This window comes from Procambarus clarkii, chromosome 50 (assembly GCF_040958095.1).
Source record: "Procambarus clarkii isolate CNS0578487 chromosome 50, FALCON_Pclarkii_2.0, whole genome shotgun sequence".
Taxonomy (NCBI): Eukaryota; Metazoa; Arthropoda; class Malacostraca; order Decapoda; family Cambaridae; genus Procambarus; species Procambarus clarkii.
The window spans coordinates 13936904-13960233 of NC_091199.1; the positions used below are offsets into that span (position 1 = coordinate 13936904).

Consider the following 23330-nt stretch of genomic DNA (forward strand, 5'->3'; position numbering starts at 1 on the left):
TGACAAGTTAGGCAGGATTGATATAGGTCTGTAGTTGTTAACATCTGTGAGATCACTACATTTGTGGACAGGGGTTACTCTTGCTTTTTTTAGAATATCAGGAAAGGTTTGGAGTTCAAGTGACTTGTTGAAGAGCAATGCAATAGCAGGGGCTAGAGATCTGGAGGCTTTTTTGTAAATTAAAGTTGGTATCTCCTCGAGGGCACTAGACTTGGTTTTAAGGGAAAGGATTATTTCATTGACATCAGTGGAACTAGTAGGCTTTAGGTACAGAGACTGGATAGTTACCTGTAAGATAGTCCTTAACATCAGTACAGGAAGATGGAATATCATTTGCAAGGGATGACCCAATGGAAGAGAAGAACCTATTGAACTCAATAGCAGAATCAGAGTCTGAAAGCTGACCAGCGTTATTGGAAAGGAGTGTTGGTTTGTTATTTAAAATCTTCTTTGATCCCAATATTTGTGAAATTGTGCTCCAAGTTTTTTTAATGTTGCTCTTTATTTGGGTAAATTTATCTTCATAGTATTTAGTTTTTGCTCGTCTAATTATTTTAGATAGCAATAACGAGTAATTCTTTGAGAATTCTTTGGAGACTGTTCCTAGCCTATACTTCTTCTCAAGGTCGTGTTTTTTGTTAATGGATTTAAGTATTCCCTTTGTAAGCCAAGGATTGTTAAGTCTTTTGCTTGTGACTTGTTTTGTAAGCATAGGACAGTGGGTGTTATAAAGGCTAAGAGTTGTTTGAAGAAAAGATTGCACTGCTAGGTTGATGTCCCCTATGTTACCTAACTCGGACTCCCAGTTGACATTATCAGCAGCAGTTATAAAATTGTTTATAGCAGTTTCATTGTGCAGCCTAAAGCTTAACTCCCTTGTCTCTAGAGGTGGTTTGCTAATGTTAGTTAAGAGAAATGTGGGGTAATGGTCTGTAGTGCTATCGGTGATTATACCTGAAGTAAGCGGAGAGGTTATGTTGGTCCAGATGTGATCTAGAGTCGTAGCAGTACTATCAGTGATTCTAGTTGGTCTAGTGATTAAGGGTATGAGGAAGCAGGAATTCATACAGTTGAGGAAGCTAACAGCAGTAGGGTGTTCAGGCTCGCAGAGGTCAATATTAAAGTCCCCTGCGATAATTAGATGGTTTGAGTTGAATTCAGATACATCAGTGTTAGGAATTCTATTGACTGCACCCACAGACAGGACAGACTCGGCACCCTTGACTCTGAAACTGGCGAAGATATACTCCCCACAGCAGTCTCTAGTTCAAATTATTTTTAAGCATGTTAGTTCTTGGTGGTAGTAAAGAGCAGTACCACCACCTCTCTGCATTTGACGACAGTTGTGAATTGCCGAGTAGTTAGGCATGTTAAAGAGTTGAGTATTATCCTCTTTCAACCACGTTTCAGTAAGTATAATAAAAGAGAATTTGTTGTCAATAGTTTCAATCAAGGCACTAACATCATCGAAGTGTTTACCTAGGGATCTAACATTCAAGTTGATTACAGAGATATTGTGATTATCTGTTAATACATTGTTTACATCATGTGCTGTAAAATATCTGCAATTTTGATCATTGAAGTGATGATTGTCATAGATAGTGGATAAGAGGTTTAGTTCTGGGTCTATACTTGTCTGCATAAAAAGGCTGTTTGCAGGAAAACAAGGCAAGAATGGCAAATTACAAAATAGAAAACAAAGAAAAAAGTAGATTAAAAATTCTAAAGTAAAATAATCTTAATGGTAATTTTAAGTAAAAAGAAAAAAAAACTTAATGGGAACTAGGAATGTAAAAAATTAACTAGAATAATTAATAACAATAGATGACCAAAAAAGTAAAAAAAAAAAAATTATGAAATCTATAAGATGAAAAGCTTGCTTACTATACTATTATAAGTACATTATAGTTGAATACTAAAGTTACACTAAAACAAACTGAGGTAGTTTAAATAGAGATACACTCAGGAACACTAGATAATGAAGTTAATACTAGAGGACACAGGCAAAGCCAGTGTACTATTGGAACATGGAAGTAAAAAGAAAAAAAGACAATAATATAGATGACAATATTATTCTTTTTTTTTTTTTTAACTAAAGTTAAAACCTTTTGAAGGGAAAGGCAGAGCTAGAGTACACAAAGGTAGTTAAATGAGATTATAATTTGAATTCAGGCTATACAGCAGATATCCCACAGTCACTGAGGAAATAATTAAGGTGAGCTTCTGTGGTTATTGAATAGGTTTTTCCAGTGTCAGTCCTCCTAGCTATAATTTTACCATCTCGCACAAAACAGTGTTTTATTGTAGGGGAATTTTTGCAGAAGCCACGCAGTTTAAAAAAGAGATTTTGCCTACACCATATGGATTGTTCTGGCTCACCTCTAAGGTTTTGCAATGTTAAACGTATATTAAGAAGAATTTGCCAGTCTTTGAACCATTTTTAGAGTTCATGTAGATCTTTGTAAGGACTCGATATAATAGTTTCATGTTCTTTATACCATAAATCTTGGCGTCATCTGCAAATTTGATGTGGTTTTTAATATTTTGATTTGTTATTGATGTATATAAGGTATAGACCCTTGTGGTATGCCTCCAGTCAAATCTTTTTTGGAGGAACCTTTAATTTCTTTGGTTTAATTAAGCCTTCTTTTTATCCTTTCTACCACCCCTCCCCGCTCAGCTCGTTGTCGCCGTGTGGGGGCTTAGTGGGCGGCTGCCGGAGTGTGATGCTCCTTGGGACAGTCCTCTGTCCTTTTCTTGCCTTGTGCTCCTGCTGCCGTCCTCTCCAATTCTGCTGGGCATCTTTTCCTTTTCCTTCTGTTTCGTTTTTCTCCCCCCTCTTCTCCTATCTGCTTGCCGTTTCCTGCCGACCTTTTGCTCGTTCTGGTTCTTCCCTTGGACTTCTTCTATTTTGACGCCCGGGTGCTTGAGGAGGCATACTCTTGCACCCGTAGAACTGTAGTACCCGACGTCGAGAGCGAGGGGAACCTTTTATTGTCAATCCCCCTTTCGTCACTGAACCCGATCTCGACGGACTGTCGGTTTCTTAAGGTGGCGTTTGTGGGGCGTATACTCACGACGCACCCCTAGGAGGCCCCGGCAAGATCGGCGATAGCTTCTTGTTGGGTGTCCTGCCTCTAATTGTGGCTCCATGGTGGGTGTGGGGGCACATTCGTGAATGAATTCTTCTTTTCGTAATGATGATAACCCCTGTTTCGGCTGCTTCTGGTTTACCTTCTCAGGCTCGTGGGGTGGGCGACCAAGCCCCCGAGTCGGTCCGTATTGGAAGACCGGGCTCTGTAGCCTCCACTGCATTGGGCCCCGACCTTGCTCCTCCTTTGGCCTCTGTGGTTGGGTCGAGCCCCAAGCCCCCAGTGGTGACTACCTCGTCCCCTGGCGCGGCTCCTTCTCTAGTTGTAACTACTGCGCCTTTTAACCCCTCTCTGGGGGTTCTCACCGCCGTCCTCGTCACGGCCGCCCTCGCTCGATTCCTTCCAGTTCTGCTACCTATCAAGCCTTGTTTGGTCCCGCTACGTGGGCCAAATATTTTGATCTCCTCCCTCTTGATTCTGCGCCTCCTGACGATTTCTCCCTCCATCGACATCTCGTTGATTTCGTGGATGCCTCCATTACTTTCAACCCCACTCGTCTCGGTACACGTGTCGTTGCTGCTCCTTCTCAGGATGCTGCTTCCCGCTTGGCTGCCTTATCCTGCCTTGGCGAGACCCCTGTTCGGGTCTCGAAGAACGCTCAGTTGAATGCCAGTGTTGGCACTATTTTGCTCCCGCCCCATGTTGCGACCGGTGTTCGGGACCTGCGCGACTGCCACGACGATATTCGGCATATCCTTGCTGCCCAGGGCCATTCTATTCTCCAGGTGGACACGTTTACTCGTCCCCCTCGTGGTAGTCGAAGTCAACCCCTCCGGGTTGTGAAGATTACCTTTGATGGTAGGACCCTTCCACCCTCTGTCATTCTTGCTGGTGCCAGGTGCTCTGTCCAGGAGTACATTCCTTCTCCTCGGCTCTGCAACAAGTGCTGGAGGTTTGGGCATGGTGCCCTCCGCTGTTCTGGGACTGTCTCTCTCTGTCCTTTGTGTGGTGGCGAAGGTCACTCTAAGTCGGAGTGCACTTCTCCCCAGGCTCGTTGCCTCAACTGCGGTGAGGCCCATCCTGCCTTCTCCCGTGCGTGTGTCCATTACAGGCTTGAGGCAGCCGTCCTCAACTTGAAGCACCGGGAGCGTTTATCTTTTCCTGAGGCGAGACGCCAGGTTCGCCGGCTCCCGCCTTATACTAATATCTCTTATGCTCGCGTGTTGCGCTCTTCCTCTCCACGTCCTTCCCGCCTTCCTCAGACTCACAACCGTTTCCGGGCCTTGGACCCTGATGCGCCCACTGCCCCCTCCTCTGTTCCTTTGGGTTCTCTCCCGAAGGATCCTCTGTCTGGGATTCCCCTTCCTTCTACCCGGTCTGTCGTGTCTCCTGTGTCTTCTTCCTCGTCTCCCTCCGTTCCTCCTTCCCATCCTTCCCCTCCGTCTCTTGACTCTCCCCGCCGCCTGTCGGTGCGGGCTGATATCCATCGCTCTCCAAACGGCCGTCATGTGTGCTCTCGTTCAGCTTCTCCTGTTGAGACGCTAGAATCCGTTGCCCAGTACGTGGTTGCTGGAACACCTGTCTCTTTACGTCAGAAGCGTAAACCTGGCTCCTCTCTTTCCTCCTCCCCGGCGGGTAAGAAGGTTTCGCTTTCTTCCTCGGCCCCTACTTCTGCCTCTCTCGCTCCTTCCCCTCCCATTTCGGTGGTTGCGCCCCCTGTTCCTGCTATGGAGGTTTCTTTAGCCCCCGCTTCCCTCTCAGTTACTGCCCTTGCTGAGGTACGCTCCCCTCTTTCTACCCCTCTTCCTGCTGCTGTCCTTGCCTGCTCCTCTCCGTTGTCTCCTCCTCTTCCTCCTCCTCCTCCTCCGGACCCCGCCCGCCCACCTCTGATCTGTTCTCCCGTTTCCTTCCCTCCGACTTTGCTCAGTTTACCCATGCCCCCTAACCCTGACTTTGCTGACCCTGATCCCGACCCTGATATTCTATAACGTGCTCTGTTGCTCTTTCGCCTTTGTTTCTTCCTTGTTCTCTCTTGTTGTCCTTTCTCTTCTCGTCGTTGTCCATTCTTCAATGGAACGTTTGAGGTTATTACGCTAATTTCCTCGAACCCCAACTTCTGATTTCGCGGTTTTCGCCCCTTTGTGTCTGTCTCCAGGAGCCGATACTTGGTGCTCGTCCTGGTCGTTTTCGTGGCTATTCCTTTCTTTTCCCCCCCCCCCAGCTGCTGCTGGGGCTTCTAATTCTTCTGTTCTTTTGATTCGTGCTGATGTTCCCTTTGTTCCTTTACTTTTTCCTTCACCTCTCCATTGTTCTGCTGCTCGTGTCTTTGTGGGGAAATGGTACACTGTTTGTTCCGTTTATCTCCCCCCGAGTGTCCCGCTTTCTCTTCCTGATTTGAAACACCTCCTAGACTCCTTGCCGGAGCCTGTGCTCCTGCTGGGTGACTTCAATTGTCGTCATTCTCTTTGGGGTGACGTTCTGACGAATACCCGGGGTCGCCTTCTTGAGCCGTTTCTCCTCTCTTCTTCCCTGTCTCTTCTGAATTCTGGTGAGCCCACTCATTTGGACTCTCGGACTCGCACCCTTTCTTGTCTTGATCTTTCTCTCTGCTCTTCTTCTCTTTACTTAGATTTCACGTGGCAGGTTCTTGATGACCTCCATGGAAGTGATCATTTCCCCATCCTTGTTTCCTTTTTCTCTTTTCGCCCTTCCCTCTCTTTCCCTAGGTGGCAGTTTGCTAAGGCGGACTGGACCCTATTTTCCCTCAGTGCTACTCTCTCTGACCTCTCCCTTCTGCCTCTCTCTCGCGCTCTCCTCCTTTTTCATGACACTGTCTTCAACGCTGCCCTTCGCTCTATCCCTCGCTCTTCCTCCTGGGGTCCACGGAAGTGCGTTCCCTGGTGGAATGCGGACTGTGCTCGGGCTGTCCGCTGTAAACGTGCAGCCTGGAAGAGGCACCGCCGTAGGCAGACGACCGATTCTTTTCTTTTCTTTCGGAAAGCGAGTGCGGTGGCCCGTAGGGCCATCCGTACGGCTAAACGTGAATGTTGGGCATCTTATGTCTCAACAATTACGTCCGAAACCCCTCTGGCCCAGATCTGGAAGCGTATCCGCCAGATAGCGGGTAAGTTCGTTCCCGATGTTTCACCGGTCCTTCACCTCCATGATACTCTTGTGGCGGACCCGTTGCAGGTCGCTTCCGAACTGGGTTCCCACTTTTCTTCTGTTAGCTCTGGTCTTCATCTTCCCCAATCTTTCCTTCTTCGTAAACCTGTCCTTGAGTCTCGTCCTTTAGATTTCTGCACTCATCTTCAGCTTCCCTATAATGATCCCTTCTCTCTCTCTGAACTTCGTTCTGCCCTGGCCCTCTGCGGTTCTACGGCGGCGGGCTCCGATGGTATTCATTATGAGATGCTTCGCCATCTCCCTCCGAGCACATCTCAGTATTTACTGAGTCTGTATAATCGGATCTGGGAGTCGTCGTCAGTCCCTGAGGACTGGCTCAATGCCGTTGTCCTCCCTGTTCGCAAACCGGGGTCTCTGGGTACTTCCCCTAAGGACTTTCGCCCCATTGCTCTCACAAGTTGTGTCTGCAAACTCTTTGAACGTATGGTTAACGTTCGTCTGATGTGGTTCCTGGAACACCATCACCTCCTCTCCCCTTCTCAATTTGGTTTCCGCAAGTGCCGCAGCACGACAGATGTCCTGGTGAACTTGGAGGTCTATATTTGTACTGCTTTTGCTGCGAAGACCTCCGTTGTTGCCGTCCTTTTTGACCTGGAAAAGGCTTACGACACCACTTGGCGTTATCATATCCTATCTCAACTTCATTCTTTTGGCCTTCATGGTCATCTCCCTCTCTTTCTCCGCAGCTTCCTCTCTCGTCGTTCCTTTCGGGTGCGCCTTGGTACCACTCTCTCTCCCTCTTTTCAGCAATACGAAGGTGTGCCCCAGGGTAGTGTTCTGAGCACTACTCTTTTTCTGGTTGTCCTCAATGGTCTTCTTTCCTCTCTTCCTTCTGGTGTTTTCTCCGCTCTCTATGTCGATGATCTTACCCTTTGTTGTCAGGGTGATGATTCGCCTCTCCTTCAACGCCGGCTTCAACTTGCAATTGATGCCGTGTCGTCTTGGGCCACAGATCATGGCTTCAAGTTCTCTACTTCTAAGACTTGTGCCATGACTTTTACGCGGAAACGGGTTGTTCTTCGTCCCTCTTTGTCCTTTTATGGTCATCCCCTTGAATACAAAGATTCCGCAAAGCTTTTGGGGTTATTCCTTGACACTCGTTTGTCTTGGTCTCCCCATATCTCTTGCCTCCGTGTTGAGTGCTCTAAGGCCCTTACCCTCCTTCGGGTCTTGTCCCATACTTCTTGGGGGGCAGATAGGCGCGCACTCCTTGCTTTACATTCCTCTCTCGTCCTGTCTAAGCTCGATTATGGTTGCCCTGCTTACTCGTCTGCTTCTCCTTCTACTCTTCGCCGTCTTGATGCTTTGCACCATACTGGGTTGCGCCTCAGTTCTGGTGCCTTTCGTTCGACTCCCATCCTTTGCATGTATGTTGACACTGGCTTCCTGTCTCTCCAGGACCGCCGTGCTCGCTACTGTCTTCGCTATCTTGCGCTGTCCTTGCAACATCCTTCCTCTCGCCTCTGTCGTGCTTTAACTTTTACCCCTCCTGCGGTTCCTGTTCCTCTTCACCACCTCCCTCTTTCTGTCCGGTTATCTCGCCTACAGGATTCTCTTTCCGTTCGTATTTCTGATGTTTCTCCTCGTGTTGTTCCTTCTTTGCCCCCGTGGAGGGTCCCTCTTCCGCGGTTTTGTACATCCTTGACCCGTATCACTAAAGCTTTTACCCCTCCTACGGTTCTAAAACGCCTTTTCCTCGAGCACTTTTCTTCTCACTCCCGCTCTGTTTCTGTCTTCACCGATGGGTCTAAGTCAGCGGACGGTGTTGGCTACTCTGTTGTTTTTCCTGATCGCACTTATATGTGTCGCTTGCCTCCGGAGACTAGCATCTTTACAGCGGAACTTTATGCTGTTCTCTATGCTCTTCGTCTCCTGCTTTCTTGTTGTCAGTCTTCCTTTGTAGTTGTTGTTGACTCTCGTAGTGCCCTCATGGCTCTCGGGTCCTTTAATCCGGTTCATCCAGTAGTTGTCGAGATCCAGCATTGGCTGTTTCTCGTTCACAGTAAATTTAAGTCGGTTGAGTTTTGTTGGGTTCCCAGCCATATTGGTGTGTCTTTAAATGAGTGTGCGGATGCTGCCGCCAAGGAAGCTGTCCGCTCTTGTCCCATCTCTCGTAAAGGCATTCCGTATTCCGACTTTTACCCGGTTATCCATTCCTCAGTCCTTACCCGTTGGCAGGCTTCTTGGTTGTCCGTTACTGGTAACAAGCTACGTACTCTTAAATGTTGTGTTTCCTCGTGGACGTCCTCCTTCCACCGTAACCGGCGGTGGGAAACCGCTCTGGCGAGGTTACGTATTGGCCATACTCGCTTAACCCATGGTCACTTGATGGAACGCCGCCCTGCTCCTTATTGTCCTAGTTGCATTGTCCCTCTTACGGTCGTGCATGTCCTTCTTGAATGTCCTGACTTCCAGGACGAGCGTGTGTCTTGCTTTCCGACCGCCCCTCGCGGTCACCTGTCCCTCGATAGAATTCTTGGTGACTCTGATACTTTTAATATCGTTCGCCTTATGCGTTTTTGTTCTGGTATTGGCATCCTTGGTGATATTTAGCGCCCTCTGATTATTTTGCGCATTTGATGGTGCTACATAGCCTTCCCGGTTTGGTGCCTTGTTTTGATAATTACTTATCCTTTCTACCATTTATTCTATGTGCCTGGTATTTCATTCCTAGTGTTTCATATGGTGCTTTAGCAAACAAAGTACTTGTGTACCAATAGTCTTGTGCGAATAGCTGGTTATCTTTAAAAAAGAGTTCATTTTTTAACAAACCATTTTGTTGATTTTACAAGACTATGAATGAATCTCCCCTTCAGGACCTTGCAGATGTGAGGTTAAAGTAATCGGAATTTTTCTGGTTGGCAGTTTAACAAATTTAAGTGACATTTGAAATCCAGATAAAGTTGAGAATAGCTTTGAACCTATATAGTGAGTTTAAGTGGCAATAAGTTTGAATGGAAAGTTCATTTAAGAGCTTAGATTGAATTCCAGGTATCTGAAGTTTTTATAATTTTAGTTTGAAAAGCTCTTCCCATTTATGGTGCTTGTTACAGGCAGTGTATGTATACACTATCTTTAAATAGTTATAATCAGCAGCTTGAAACATTTGTGGTAATGGATTGTCTGGCATGTGAATTTAGTGTTGATTCCAAATATTTGGTAGACATTTCATAGTGCAGCAAATATTAACACAGATTGGACATTTCTAAAGTTTTTTATTTTCTTAGACTAGTAGAAAATTGTAGTGTTTGGTCTCATTTGATATTGTCCAGCATTAGACAATATTGTTAGCAAGTATGAAAGTTGTATAGTTTCCTGTAGTTTTAATACATAATCAATGTGATTACTATAATGGGCTAAGGTGTGACATTTAGTAAGGCACATTAAACTAAATTTAGTTTTTTTTCAATCTTGCCATTGACTTAAATTTTTACATAAGCTATGCAACATCATTGATAAGTGAAAGTTTAGCCCATACATTTGTTTTAGAAGTGAAATTTGGTAGTTATAATTTATTTTAAATTTTATCAGGTTAATTCAGTTTGGAATGCAAAGTTTTAAAAAGTGGTCAAAATGATTTCAGTTTTGTATGCTTAAGATGCTCATGTGTAAGTTTATAATAGCTTTATGAAGTTTAAGTTCTCATAAACTACATTAGCTTTATGAAAACTTGTAACTCTTATACATGCAGGTTTAAATTAATGCATTATATCAGTTTTCTTTAGATGTCATTGTTAGGAAGACTGCATTAGTAATAAATTTCAAGCAAGTTGAATTATAGCTACTTTCAGGATAAAGTACATAAAGTTTCATTAAATGATTTATTAAATAGTGTACAATATAACTAAGACAATTTTATGTTTCAGGTTGAGACTTCAAAGGCCAAGATAATGTCCAGAGTACCAAAGACATCATCCACCTGTAAAAGAAAGAGTGAGTGTCCCTGTTCAATATACTAACACCTACCAATTAGCCAATAATTTTCACTTTTTTCAAGTTATTTATAAATTTCAGAAGTTCTTTAGATATTAGACTCTGCATCAGGAATAATCAGTAATTTCCAGAATGATAGAATTTTTGCTAATTTCAGGATAAAGTACACAGTATAAAGTAGTTTCATTAGAATATTTATTGCATAGTATACAGTGTAACATCTAATATTGACTATTGTCCATTTCAGGTTGTGTGAAGCAGCTCCTCCTAGATGCAATCCACTGAAGACTCCAAAAGGACAGGGAAAACTCCAGAGTAACAAGGACAACATCCACCTGTAAAAGAAAAATAAAGTATATCAAACAGGGACACTCATTTTATTAACAAACACCTATCTATAAGCACCAAAACCCCTAAGTCCCAATCTTTTAAGATTGGCTCAGCAAGGCCTACCCCTTACTTGCATTTTGAGGCAGGACTTGTTGGCTGAAAGAGTGCAAAACATCTTTTGGTTTAGTGCCCTCAACATGATGTACATAGGCTTCTTGTGAAGCCTATGTACATCATGTTCCAGGCACTAAACATCTGGATGTATCCACTCTTTCAGTGAACAAGCCCTGTAGTTATTAACAATGTTTGCACATTGTTAAGGGTCCCTACACCTATGCAATTCTAGTCCATCTATTGGATGGGTAGTAGAGCAGGGCTCTGAAAAAGCCAAGCCAGGGAAATCTGCAAGACTGCCTGGTCCCCTTCTATGAAATGGGGTAGGATCAGTACAAACTGCATCAATCCCTGCAGGTGGTAACAGTAGGACTTTGGTACACATCTATAAATGGACTAGATGAAAAAGTAAATTAATTATTTGATATAGCTAAAACATGTAATTCAACATACCAGTTTATTGGATGTGTGAAGTAGAATAGCCTCACTGCTTTGGTACCATTGTAATCTTCATTAGCACCTGAAACACATTCAACAAAATTACCTTATAAATTCTGTATTGGGCTAATTTTACTTCAGTCACTTTGAAAATTCACAATGGATAATGTTCATTTAATCTTACAATATTAACATTTTAGTGGATTTTGTCACTAATGCTTATCAAGCAAAAAACATTGACATTAAACTTAGTTTGAGTAGCCACAAGTACATCAAAGTGGAGAACAATACTTCAGACTTTAATAACAATTTGTAATTTACATTATCTACATGGAACCATTTCAAATTATCTTTACCTATAATGCTAGATTGTTTAAAACAATGTTTACCACACACCTTATTCTGAATGTCAAGCATTCAACACTTTCAAACTCCAGGATGTAATTCTGCACTTCCCAATCCATATTCTGAAAGAAAAAGTCTATTTAAACTTCAATTATATTAATAACATGACAGTTACCAGTTAATTTTTTACTTGCAGTTATGAACATATCCTTTTAAGTTAAACATTTTGATGAACAAATCCATGAGGGTTCAAACCTATATCCAACTGCAGGAGCCATGAGTAAGTAATTATCAAAAGGCACCAAACCAGGAATGCTAGAGCCATGAGGTCAGTAAGCCTCCCAGTCAATTCATTTACCTTGTCATGGTGCAATCTTCACACATTTGAACCATCACAGCCCTTGTGGATTTGTTCATTTGAGATATCACTCCAATTTATAGATTGCAAACTTTTAGCCAAATAATTAAAAACCAAACACATTAAGCAAACCAATTACATTTTAAATATTTATACAGTATATCTTTCACATTTTATTCCATTTAGGAATTAACACTTTACATTTTAAATTTTCATGTTATTCAAAGCAATTCCTGCAAGGACTAAACTGGTATTGTACCCCATTTCAAGGCCCCTTCACAATTACATAATTTTTTACCTAAATATTTAAAAACTAATTAAACTAATTATATCAGTAAACTTACTTTTACCAACTAATTCTCACAACTGCTATTTTCTGTAGCATAACTTTCACCAATTGTTCTGTACACCATCCCTGAAATTATGTTGGAAGGACCCTCCACAACCTGTCAATGAAACATTAAATATGGTTAAAAAATTGCTGTGCAAAGAAAATAATCTTTAAACTTCAATATTTGCCCTTTTAAAACTACACTAATAAATTAGCTACTTCCCCGACCATCTTTCATTTATAAATTATAGAATAAAACCCTTTTAAGTAAAAATTAAAGGCAGGCTACTGAAATTTTATTTTCAAAACAAATTTATAGTTAAGATTCCACCATCCCCCATATTGGTACGGCAACTGATATAGCTAAAACTAATTCAACATACCAGCTTCATAGATGTGCAGAGTAGAACAGCCACACTTCAAGTCAGTCAATGCTTGGATACCATTGTAATCTAGAAAAGCACCAGACACATTTAACCAAATTGGCTTATAAATTCCATATTGGGGTTATTTTACTTTTGCAATTTTACACAAATTCACAATAGATAACGTTCCTTTAATATCTACCAAAATGTTAATATTGTCAGCTTCTCACTAAAGCTAATCAAGCAAAAATAATTAGTTTGAGTACATTAAACTGGAGAAACACTTCACTTTCATGGCAATTTTTACTTTACATTATCTATACACAATCATTCAGATTATCTTTAGCCATAATGATAGATTTTAACTTTACTATTTAATACAGTATAATGCAAATCTGTTTAAAATACTACCACACACCTGAGTCTGAATGTCAAACAATCTACACCTTCAAACTCTAGGATGTAGTTTAGGACTTCCCAATCCATGTTCTCAAAGAAAAAGCCTATTTAAACTCAGTTATATTATTAAAAGATCAAGTACAGTTACCAGTAAATTTGTATTCTGTAACTTTCTTTTTACTTTCAATTATGAATTTATTTTTAACTTAAAAACATTTAGATGAACAAATCCATGAGGGTTGAAACCTGGAGCCATGAGGTCAGTAGACCTCCCAGTTGCAATTCTTTTACCATGTCATGGCACAGTCAATTAAGGTGCATCTGCAATCTTCTGACATTTGAACACAGCCCATTTAGATTGTTCATTTGATGCATCACACTTGTTAAATTTATATATGATACAAACTTCTAGCCAAACAATTAACTGAACTGAAAATTAAGCAGACAAATTTACATTTAAATATAAATTTTATTATAAACAAACAACTTCAGATTTTATTCAATTTAAGAGTTAACACCCAACTAAGCAAGTGAAAATTCTTTGCGCTATTCAAAGCAATTCCTCCAACGACTAAACTGATACTGTACCCCGCTTGTCAAGGCCTAGAACTAGTTTATTTTCCCATTTCAAGGCCCCTTCACAATTACATAATTTTTTACCTAAATATTTAAAAACTAATTAAACTAATTATATCAGTAAACTTACTTTTACCAACTAATTCTCACAACTGCTATTTTCTGTAGCATAACTTTCACCAATTGTTCTGTACACCATCCCTGAAATTATGTTGGAAGGACCCTCCACAACCTGTCAATGAAACATTAAATATGGTTAAAAAATTGCTGTGCAAAGAAAAGAATTATCTTTAAACTTCAATATTTGCCTTTTTAAAATTACAATAAATTAGCTACTTCCCCACAATCTTTCATTTATAAATTATAGAATAATGCCCTTTTAAAAATTAAAGGCATGCTGCTGAAATTTTATTTTCAAACAAATTTTTAGTTAGGATCCCCAACATCCCCAATATTGGTACGGCAATTGATATAGCTGAAACTAATTCAACATACCAGCTTCATAGATGTGCAGAGTAGAACAGCCACACTTCAAGTCAGTCAATGCTTGGATACCATTGTAATCTATAAAAGCATTAGAAACATTTAACCAAATTAGCTTATAAATTCTGTATTGGGCTTATTTTACTTTTGCAAGTTTACACAAATTCACAATAGATAATGTTCCTTTCAAATTACCAAAATGTTAATATTGTCAGCTTCTCACTAATGCTAATCAAGCAAAAATAATTAGTTTGAGTAGCCATTATCCAAGTTCGAGTACATTAAACTTCAGAAAGATACTTCAGACTCGTGGCAATTTTCTCTTTACATTATACGCAATCATTCGGAATTATCTTTAGCCATAATGAGAGATTTTAACTTTACTATTTAATATAATGCAAATCTGTTTAAAATACTACCACACACCTGATTCTGAATGTCAATCGACACCTTCAAACTCCAGGAATGTAGTTTAGGACTTTCCAATCTATGTTCTGAAAGAAAAAGCCTATTTAAACTTCAGTTATATTATTAAAATATCAAGTACAGGTACCAGTTAATTTGTATTCTGTAACTACTTTCAATTATGAAATTCTTTTTAACTTTAAAAATTTTAGATTAACAAATCCATGAGGGTTCAAACCTGGAGCCATGAGGTCAGTAGACCTCCCAGTTGCAATTCTTTTACCATGTCATGGCACAGTCAATTAAGGTGCATCTGCAATCTTCTGACATTTGAACACAGCCCATTTAGATCGTTCATTTGATGCATCACGCTTGTTAAATTTATATACGATACAAACTTCTAGCCAAACAATTAACTGAACACTGAAAATTAAGCAGACAAATTTACATTTAATTATTATTTTAATTATAAATAAACTACTTCCGATTTTATTCAATTTAAGAGTTAACACCCCACTTCACAAGTGAAAATTCTTTGCGCTATTCAAAGCAATTCCTCCAATGAGACTAAACTGATATTGTACGCCACCTTAAGAACCGTCAGTGTAAAGTGTGTTCAGCGACGAAAGGACGAGTGATAAAAGGGGTCCCCCCTCACTAGACAGGCGAGTATACCTCCCGAAACACCCATGCATCAAAAGAGAAGTCAAAGAATAATCAAGACTGGCAAAAGGTCAGCAGGAAATGATTAGTTGGAAATGAGAAGAGGGGTTAGAAAATTGAAACTAAAAGTTAAAGTGTCCAGCAAAATTGGTGAAGACAGCAACAGGAGCACAAGGCCTCTAAATGACAGGACTGACCCCATGGAGCATCATTCCAGCAGCTGCACACCAAGCCCCCTCCCTCATGACAAGCAAGAAAGGGTTGGGGTTAGGGGGGGGGGACCTCATTTAGTAGACAACTTGCCATGACTAATATCTACAGGATGGGCAGTGACAATCTATACAACATTAATGTTCTATTCACATTTTCAACTTTTAGCTTACATACACCTACATTAAGTACTCCAATATACCTTTACTTTGGGAAAGACTTCCTACAATGCCTTCAATACTTTAAAATTGATGTTGCCGACTATTAGAAATGGGTAATTTATAAGAATTACATTTCAACTACCTTCAAACGAACATTTGCTTTAACAAAGTACTTCTAAATTAATATAACCACCCTTTCACCAAGCTATAATCTTTATTCTCATTAATATAAACTGGTATTTATCAATAAAAAAATTAACAGTATTAAGTATACAGTGTTTATAATAAGTATTACAAGTGTATAGTATTATAACTACAATATTTGCCAAAACATTTATTCAACTTGCAGGCTTCAATGCAACAGTAATCCATCTTATCACAATGTGGAGCGGCGATTATTTCTTCAATCCCACGCACCACACTATGGCTTAAACAACTACATCAAAGTGTGGGGAAAAATTACCTTGCATCACCTTGTTGCTCATAAGGAAGGTCAACTGCCCATGACACCCATAAATTTATTATCTAGTAATGCAAGTCTATTAGTCTCAAGACAGATGGTGCCAAGAATATTAAGTATTCTAAAGTGGCCAAAAAGCTTGTTTTAATAAACTTAGAGAACAGCTCTCGTACCATGATTCTTCACTATTTACAATAAGCGACAACATCAACCAACATAAGAGGCCATACCCAAAGTTATATGCTACTACCAACAAATACATTACAGGGGTCATTGCAGATAATGCATCTCCACCCGTCAAGAGAAAATCCGAATTAATAAATGTATACATACTATTAATTTCTATTAAACTAATATTCATAAACTGCTTAAGTGCATAATTTTAAAGTAAAAGTATAACTTTAGAAAATTTTAGAAACATACAATAAGCTTAAATACAATAGGCAAGTATACAATTCTAAAATAATTACCATATATTCTTAAATTACTGACCATGCAAGGAAAAGTTCCAAGAATTTAGTAACAATGCACTGATCAATATCATTTAACAGCTGGTGCCATTGTGTGCAATGAACATTTTACCACAAATTATTTCTATTATGCAACATACTAGCTAAAAAATATACAACTATCATCAAGGACAAGTTATACATTCCCATTTTCCTCATCCAATGCATAACCTAAGACCCACCTATGTACTTTCTTGACAATAGCATATGGACTTCATAGTACAGACTATTTAGCCTGTATATCGAGTAGAGAATTACAGTGGCCAGTCTCCCATAACAAGCAATATAAGTTTACCTGCTAACAAATTAATACAGCATCCCAGAGCTTGGGTGTCACCTCATGACTTTCAAATTGCCCTTTTTATCTATTCCAATAGGTATGGCCACTGTTCATCAACTTTCTGGAAATATTCACTCGCCTCAAATTCTAACATCCAACAAGATTCTGGACCATAATTATTAAACTGCAGTACCACACATTTTACACTAGTGTTAATTATTTATAATTAACTTACTAAAATACTAAATTTTATAAACATGTTTGCTATCCATGCCAAGATACTAGATTATAAACCTAACTGTCATGGCCTTTAAGACTTTACAATATGTTAATGCTAAATTACAATAAGCACAACCTACAGCCTTTAAAATATTCCAACAAAGAAATACATTTATACATACAAATATACATTTCATTATCTATTTACAACTTTTCCTGAAGCTGGAATATGCACCTAATGATGCCAATCTTAGGAAACTAGTGCAAAGACTTCCAACATAAAAAGCTTTAGCATAATTAATAAAACTATTACACAACATGGTATCTGATTGACTAAAATTATCTACCTAAAACTACCAAAACAATTCTAATTTTATCCAAATTTAAAGAAACTATTACCTACTTTTGTAAGTACTTTCAGGGAAATGTTAAAGAATATATTCACCATGTAGAAAGTCTGGACAATTTCTCACTACCCTCAGACAAGGAACAATAACGGCAAGTTTGAAGCACCTTTGTGATTAAATAGATCACAATATTTAAGTATTATGGGAATAATAGCTTTCCCAAGTATCATTCGTACCTATAATGAACTACATTATGTGGATTGTACAGGTAATTCAACCTAGTAACGAAGCAAAGCCTCCTGGAACATGTCCAGCATATAAAAATCTGAACCTACTGAAGATTCAAATTCTGCAAGAAACTCAAAAATATCCCAAAGTACACTTTAGAACCTTAATAGCAATACAAGGGCATCCAACATGGCAGAAGACTATCGTGACCAAATCCATTTTGACCAAACCACATACTAGATGACGATAACCAGTATCACTGGCTCCACCTTAACGTATCTTCTAATCAATGCATCAAACATTAAATTCACTATTAAATCAGTATTCAACTTTATACACAATTTATTTTAAGCAGGTGTAGGAAATGAATTTAGAGACCATAGTAAGAGATACAAGGGGAAAAAGCCGAAAGATTCTAAAGCCACAGGTGTGGACATTTAAAAGTAAAGTTAAGGACACTTTCCATGAAGTGCCTCTAGACCAACTAATACTTCCCTAGATTGGAATTTTGCAGATGTTCCTCCCATTTATGCAGGCCACAAGTAGCACAGCAGAAAAGCTGCATCCAATCTAGTCTGCTTTTGGAATCTTTTCAGATTCAGTCACCATTTTGATTAAATATTTAAAGAAATGTAGTTTGTGGGGGGGGGGGGGGGGGGTTGAACCAAAAAAAATTATATGAACAAGGCTGTCGTGCAAACTTTGCAAATTAACCACCTAATAAAGTACTTCCAGCAACTGCATACATGGATTTTTTAAGGGACCATTATATTAGTTTATTGTAAAAGTTCAATGTCGACCAATATTTTTTTGGACTTTTATGAAAAGAGATGCAACAGTTCAAAGTTTCAGTACTGCAGCCTATATAGAAAGATTTAATTTCTCTTTTTAACGAATATTACATTTTCAAGTGTGTATATACAACCACACGTTTCAGATAATCATTCTACGACTTTTCTAACATGACCATATGAAGGATATGAAGTTGGGTTTTTCCAACACTGTTTTCCTAATACAAATAGTCAAAGTGCCCCCCAAAAATATGCAAATTTAACACTTTCTATTATTAAATCAATAAATGAACTTTGTGAAAAAAATGCCAACTACAGATTTTCGACACTAAGGTGTAAGTTTCATGTAAATTTATTAAAAAATGAAAGTTATGAACATTGTTATTTAAACAAAATAAAGTAAGGTGCTGCCATCTGTGGCAGAGGTTTACAACCAATTTCCTGGACCCCTTGGCACCCTTACAGATAGGCTTACATGCCATCAGGTGTACAAGTTTCATGCAAATTCTAAAATAAACGAATTTAGAAAATCTTTACTACAACTAATTTTTAATATAGGCTGTTGTGATAGCCAGTCAGACTTTCAGTCGACACCATTTTTTCTGATTTTTTTTTTTTTACACCCAATTCAATATTTCTCTATTCTATGATGCCGAGATTGACCAGATTAAACCCTTTCCATATACAAAGGGTCAAAAAAGTGAAATCTAACCATTTTGAAAAACATACCTAATGGACCCCTTAAAGCTTTTCACAACCTACCACACAACTGGCAAGGAAACTAAGCACAACTTGCATTAATCTCGTTCACCCAACTAATACCACAGCATGGACACCGATTTTATCTACTTTAGACGATATTTAATACCAGCCAATAATTCATTCTTTATGAAACTGACATTAGTAAAAATGGTACAACACAAGCTAGATAGGATGCTATCCATGTCTTCAAGGAAAATTGATCAATTTGCAAAACAATGTCAAGATAAAGTTGAATGCAACATTGAATCAATGGTTTAAAGAGAAATGCTAATGCAGAACAAAAGATGCTTTTCCCACCCACTATTATCCAATGGAAGTCTCACTAAAGCCATAAATGCCAAGTTAAGCTGCTGTTTAAGATAAAGCTTTACAAGCTAATGAACTGGAAAAGGGGGGACCTGTGAAACTGTCAATGGGGGGAGGGGGGGGAGAGGGTCAGATTATCTACCTTTTACATGTTAGTGTAGACCTTCCTCCCCACGGGATCTGGGCCTTGTCCACTCCGACGTTGTCCAGAGCTGGTGCCGGCTGCTGGTTATAAAGTGCCATTCATTACTTCAGGAAACTACTTCCTCAATCTTCGCCATAGGGTACATCAGCTCAGGACCTTGCTACCATGTTGGGAGGCAGTTGAAGACTAGGCAGTCGACACCCTGGGCTGGAGAGCTGTAGCAGCCGAAACAGTATTTACCACCTGCAAATACAATTAAAGGGTTAATATAGGACAAGAACAAAAAATGCAGTAAATTTTAGGAATATTTGCAGAATTAATGTAGGACAAAATTTGAGAATTTCTTAAATACCTTTAAAAGAGGATTTTAAAGTATTTAACAAGTTTTCAACTGGGCAGCAGAAAGCAATGTTTTTAATAGTTAAATTACCAGTACTGTACTTTGGTATGGTAATAAAGTCAATTACAGTACAAAATTTATCTACAGTAGGAAAGCAACAATTATGGAAATTATTTTTAGACCTAATTTTTAAAGCATATACAATTTAACTATAATTACATAATGGTATACCATGAATGATAATTTAACATTAATCAAATCTAGGGATACCACCACTATGCTCATAATATTAGAGCACTGTCTCCCATCTATATTTCCTAAGATTTTAAAAAAGGAAGCAGAAACCTATTCCCACTTCCTTCCCCTTTTTCAAGGGAAACGAGGCTTTAAAATTACAGGCTGTATGCCTGTAATTCAAGAATACTGCACACGATAGCATAAGCAGCCTCATAGCCAAGTGGGTAGAGCACAGATCCAAACAAGGGGCCAGCCTACAAAATGTAGACTGCTAACAATAAGTAGCCCATGCAGCACCACTTATTTATGAAGATTAAGCCACCCAAGAGTTGGCATGGACATTAATAGCCAAGAATAGAATACAATTAATTTAATCAGTAGCCTATAAACTGCATGCCAGTCCTGCTCAAAGTTAAATACTCACAGGCAGTGGTGCCAGCCAACATTGGCAGAAGCCATACCCAATACTAACATTTCACTGCAAATTGTCTTTCACCCTTTGCTCTACACCCGTATTTTTCACAGGATTTGACAAGTAGAGGCAAGACATTTTATAAAACAATGTAGATTTTAGTTCCTAACATGGCAAGGGAGCATGTTATCTGCAGACAATTACCCTACTTAGTCATTTAGAGTAGAGTAATAAACTTGGAGGACAAGAGGAACAGGAAACTAAATTTTTGAAAGGGCTGCTGTAAGCTAGATTACCAAGATTAAAGTTATATATGGTGAGGCAACACCTATTTAACTCTTCAGTCAACAGCATAGTTACATTATCAACTTCGGCTTTCAATGAATTGCATTATATAAATTTTCTGGTTAATAGCCATATTGGCTTGCGATTAAAACTTTAGGTCTAAGCAGGTTAGAACAAGAATAAAGCTAACTGCAGAAGGGCTGTTCGCCCATACAAGGCAGCTCCTTATATCCTTCCAATCTCTTATTGAAGATTTAACCTACAGTTTAAAATCTAGGCATCCCACTTGCACAACGTGACGCAGTAACTGGTTCCACCAAACAAACCTATTACCAAACAATGTTCACCCAGGTCTTTCCTAAAGCTGAAGTATCATTTATACCCTTTGTTTTGGGTTATATCTCGTGTATACCCTCAATACCCCATTGATATTCCCTTCGTTAGGACCATTTGTCCACTTTCACACTTATCATCGTGTCACCAATTCTTTACCTTTTTACAGGCAGGCATTTAAGCCTTTTCAATCTTCAAATAGGTTTCCAATTTGCGGGAATAACTTATGTCATCCTATGTTTAATGCGTTCCATTTTATAGCCATGATCCCATTTGCCTAATGAACATTTACACATTTTTATCACCATAACTGATCCATTTTGTAATAAACACCATCTAGCTCACATGTACCATTATTACCTAGCCTCAAAACCTAACATTTGTCTGCATTAAACTGCATCTGGCAATCTTTACCATTTCAAAACTCTTTAGATACTCAAGTGATGGCAAGCATTTATTTCTTTTCCCATTTTTTATTTTGCAATTCTGCAATTATTCCTGCTCAAATCTTCAACCGAGGTCCCAGGAGAGCCTTGATGCACTACTTTCAACAGTCCCTTTACCATTTATACTAACCATGCCCTAAACTTTATACAACACTCCCAATATTGAGTGCTCCTTTTATTCAATTTTTCCATGTGGCACTATCAAAAAAACCTTTGCTAAAGTCAAGGTACACATCACAAACGTTATCACTATGTTGCCTCAACTATGCAAGTGTTAAATCGAAGTGATTTGTAAAACTAAGCAATTCATGTATCAAGTTAAGTTTTACCCAAGCTAAATCTATATTTACAAATATTTGTATTAAAGTAACTTTACCACAATAGATTTAAGCCAATTGCCATAACTTGACAAGGTAATTTACCTGTAATTACACAATTTATCCCCCCCTCCACCTTTATATCACTATCGATACCCATCAAATCTCAAAACTCAAAACACCCTTAAATTGGTTATTAGCACAAATGACTTACAAAACCGCGCTTAAATGGTCACTGCTTGATCGCAAGCGGGGATGTTTCTGATGGGGGAGAAAGAAATTGCGCAGCGCGTCCCGCGGCGTTGCGCGGGCAGTTTGGGGCCGTATAAATACGGGCGCACAGAGGGGCTCTGCCCTCACTCCGCCTGCCCTCGCATAACCCCACCCTCCCCCCCTTTGCAAGCTGCTGCTTTTGTACCCGTCATGCTTTGCACAGTTGTCCCCATTGTCTCCCCACTGCATGTGGGAAATGGGGTGTAGCGCCAGTCCCCAAGTGTCCCGCTGTCCGCAGCTAATACTTTGCCCAGTCTAGGTGCTAGTAAGCCCTACTTGTAGTCACCCCCTTATTCATTAGGTCTTTCCGGCCTCTTGGTCGGGTACATTATGTGTTATGTGGTCTCACTTATTAGTTACTCTGTGTCCTGCCTGTTATATCCTAGTGTTATAAAATTACTACACATCTGCACTGCCTTAATTCTAGTACCAGTTAAGCTTTACGTTTCTGCAGAATTAATTTCCATGTCACTATAGGCTAAGGTCTCATAATTACTACGGGTGTACCTTTTAAGTTAAATCTAGTCCTCGGACTTGGAATTGTTACTGTTAATTCTTACTTTATATATTTACATGTTCTGCAGAATTTAATCTTCAATAAACTTTAAAGCCCCATACTGCCAGTATCTTTCTCCCCCTGATCAGAAAATACACATTAGAGACTCGTAACTTACCGGCTGGTCAGCCACACCCGGACACATCCTCCCCCAACACAGTTCAAACAGTTACTACTGACCTCCGCTCGCAACAAGCCACACATCACTTACGGTGTCCAGAAACATATATAGACTAGCAACTGACACTAACACATATTGATCATAGCGTAACGCCGGGTTAATGTGTAGTGCTGCTGTCAAAACATAGATGGCACTCACCCTAATGGTCATGCTAATGGATATGCCTCTGTAACCCTTATTTGTGTAAAGGAGGAAATGTATATGTTTATCTCTCAGAATGTTCGGTAATACGTTTATTGCTTGTGATGTGTGTCTATGTATGTATTAACACGATGTACTGAACGGGGTGAGAATAGCTTGAGCTACCTAATGCCTATTTCATACCTCATCCCTTTGTCTGTATTTTACCTCAATAAACTGATTTCAATTTCAATTTCTGTAACCCTTTCCACTACCGCCCACAAGATGGGTATGGGGGGGGGGGTACATTTTATTTTAGATATATACAAGAGTTGTTACATTCTTGTACAGCCACTAGTACGCTTAGCGTTTCGGGCAAGTCATTAATTAATCC

The 23330-nt window shown here is 39.6% G+C and overlaps 1 protein-coding gene and 1 long non-coding RNA gene across 14 annotated transcripts in view; one reads left to right on the forward strand and one right to left on the reverse strand.

Annotated features, from left to right (window-relative positions):
* Positions 1-10578, forward strand: part of LOC123749497 (uncharacterized) — a 68104-nt gene extending 57526 nt beyond the window's left edge. For all 3 annotated transcript variants that reach the window (XR_011222555.1, XR_011222556.1, XR_011222554.1), the window contains 2 exons: positions 10145-10211; positions 10459-10578. This is a non-coding gene — a long non-coding RNA (uncharacterized lncRNA). The remainder of the gene's footprint in view (positions 1-10144; positions 10212-10458) is intronic.
* LOC123749496 (tumor protein p63-regulated gene 1-like protein) overlaps positions 10389-23330 on the reverse strand; it is an 86485-nt gene continuing 73543 nt past the window's right edge. For 6 of the 11 annotated variants that reach the window (XR_011222552.1, XR_011222542.1, XR_011222541.1 and 3 more), the window contains exons 11-19: positions 19434-19679; positions 14377-14444; positions 13963-14031; positions 13598-13699; positions 12511-12579; positions 12141-12242; positions 11490-11560; positions 11109-11175; positions 10389-10546 (exon numbers count right to left, since the gene is read on the reverse strand). The gene's annotated coding sequence lies outside the window, so the exon portion shown is untranslated. Of the gene's footprint in view, positions 10547-11108; positions 11176-11489; positions 11561-12140; positions 12243-12510; positions 12580-12910; positions 12982-13597; positions 13700-13962; positions 14032-14376; positions 14459-14593; positions 14779-19433; positions 19680-22753; positions 22909-23330 lie in introns of those variants that run through there. The other 5 variants (XR_011222543.1, XR_011222544.1, XR_011222553.1 and 2 more) reach the window with 5 other exon arrangements.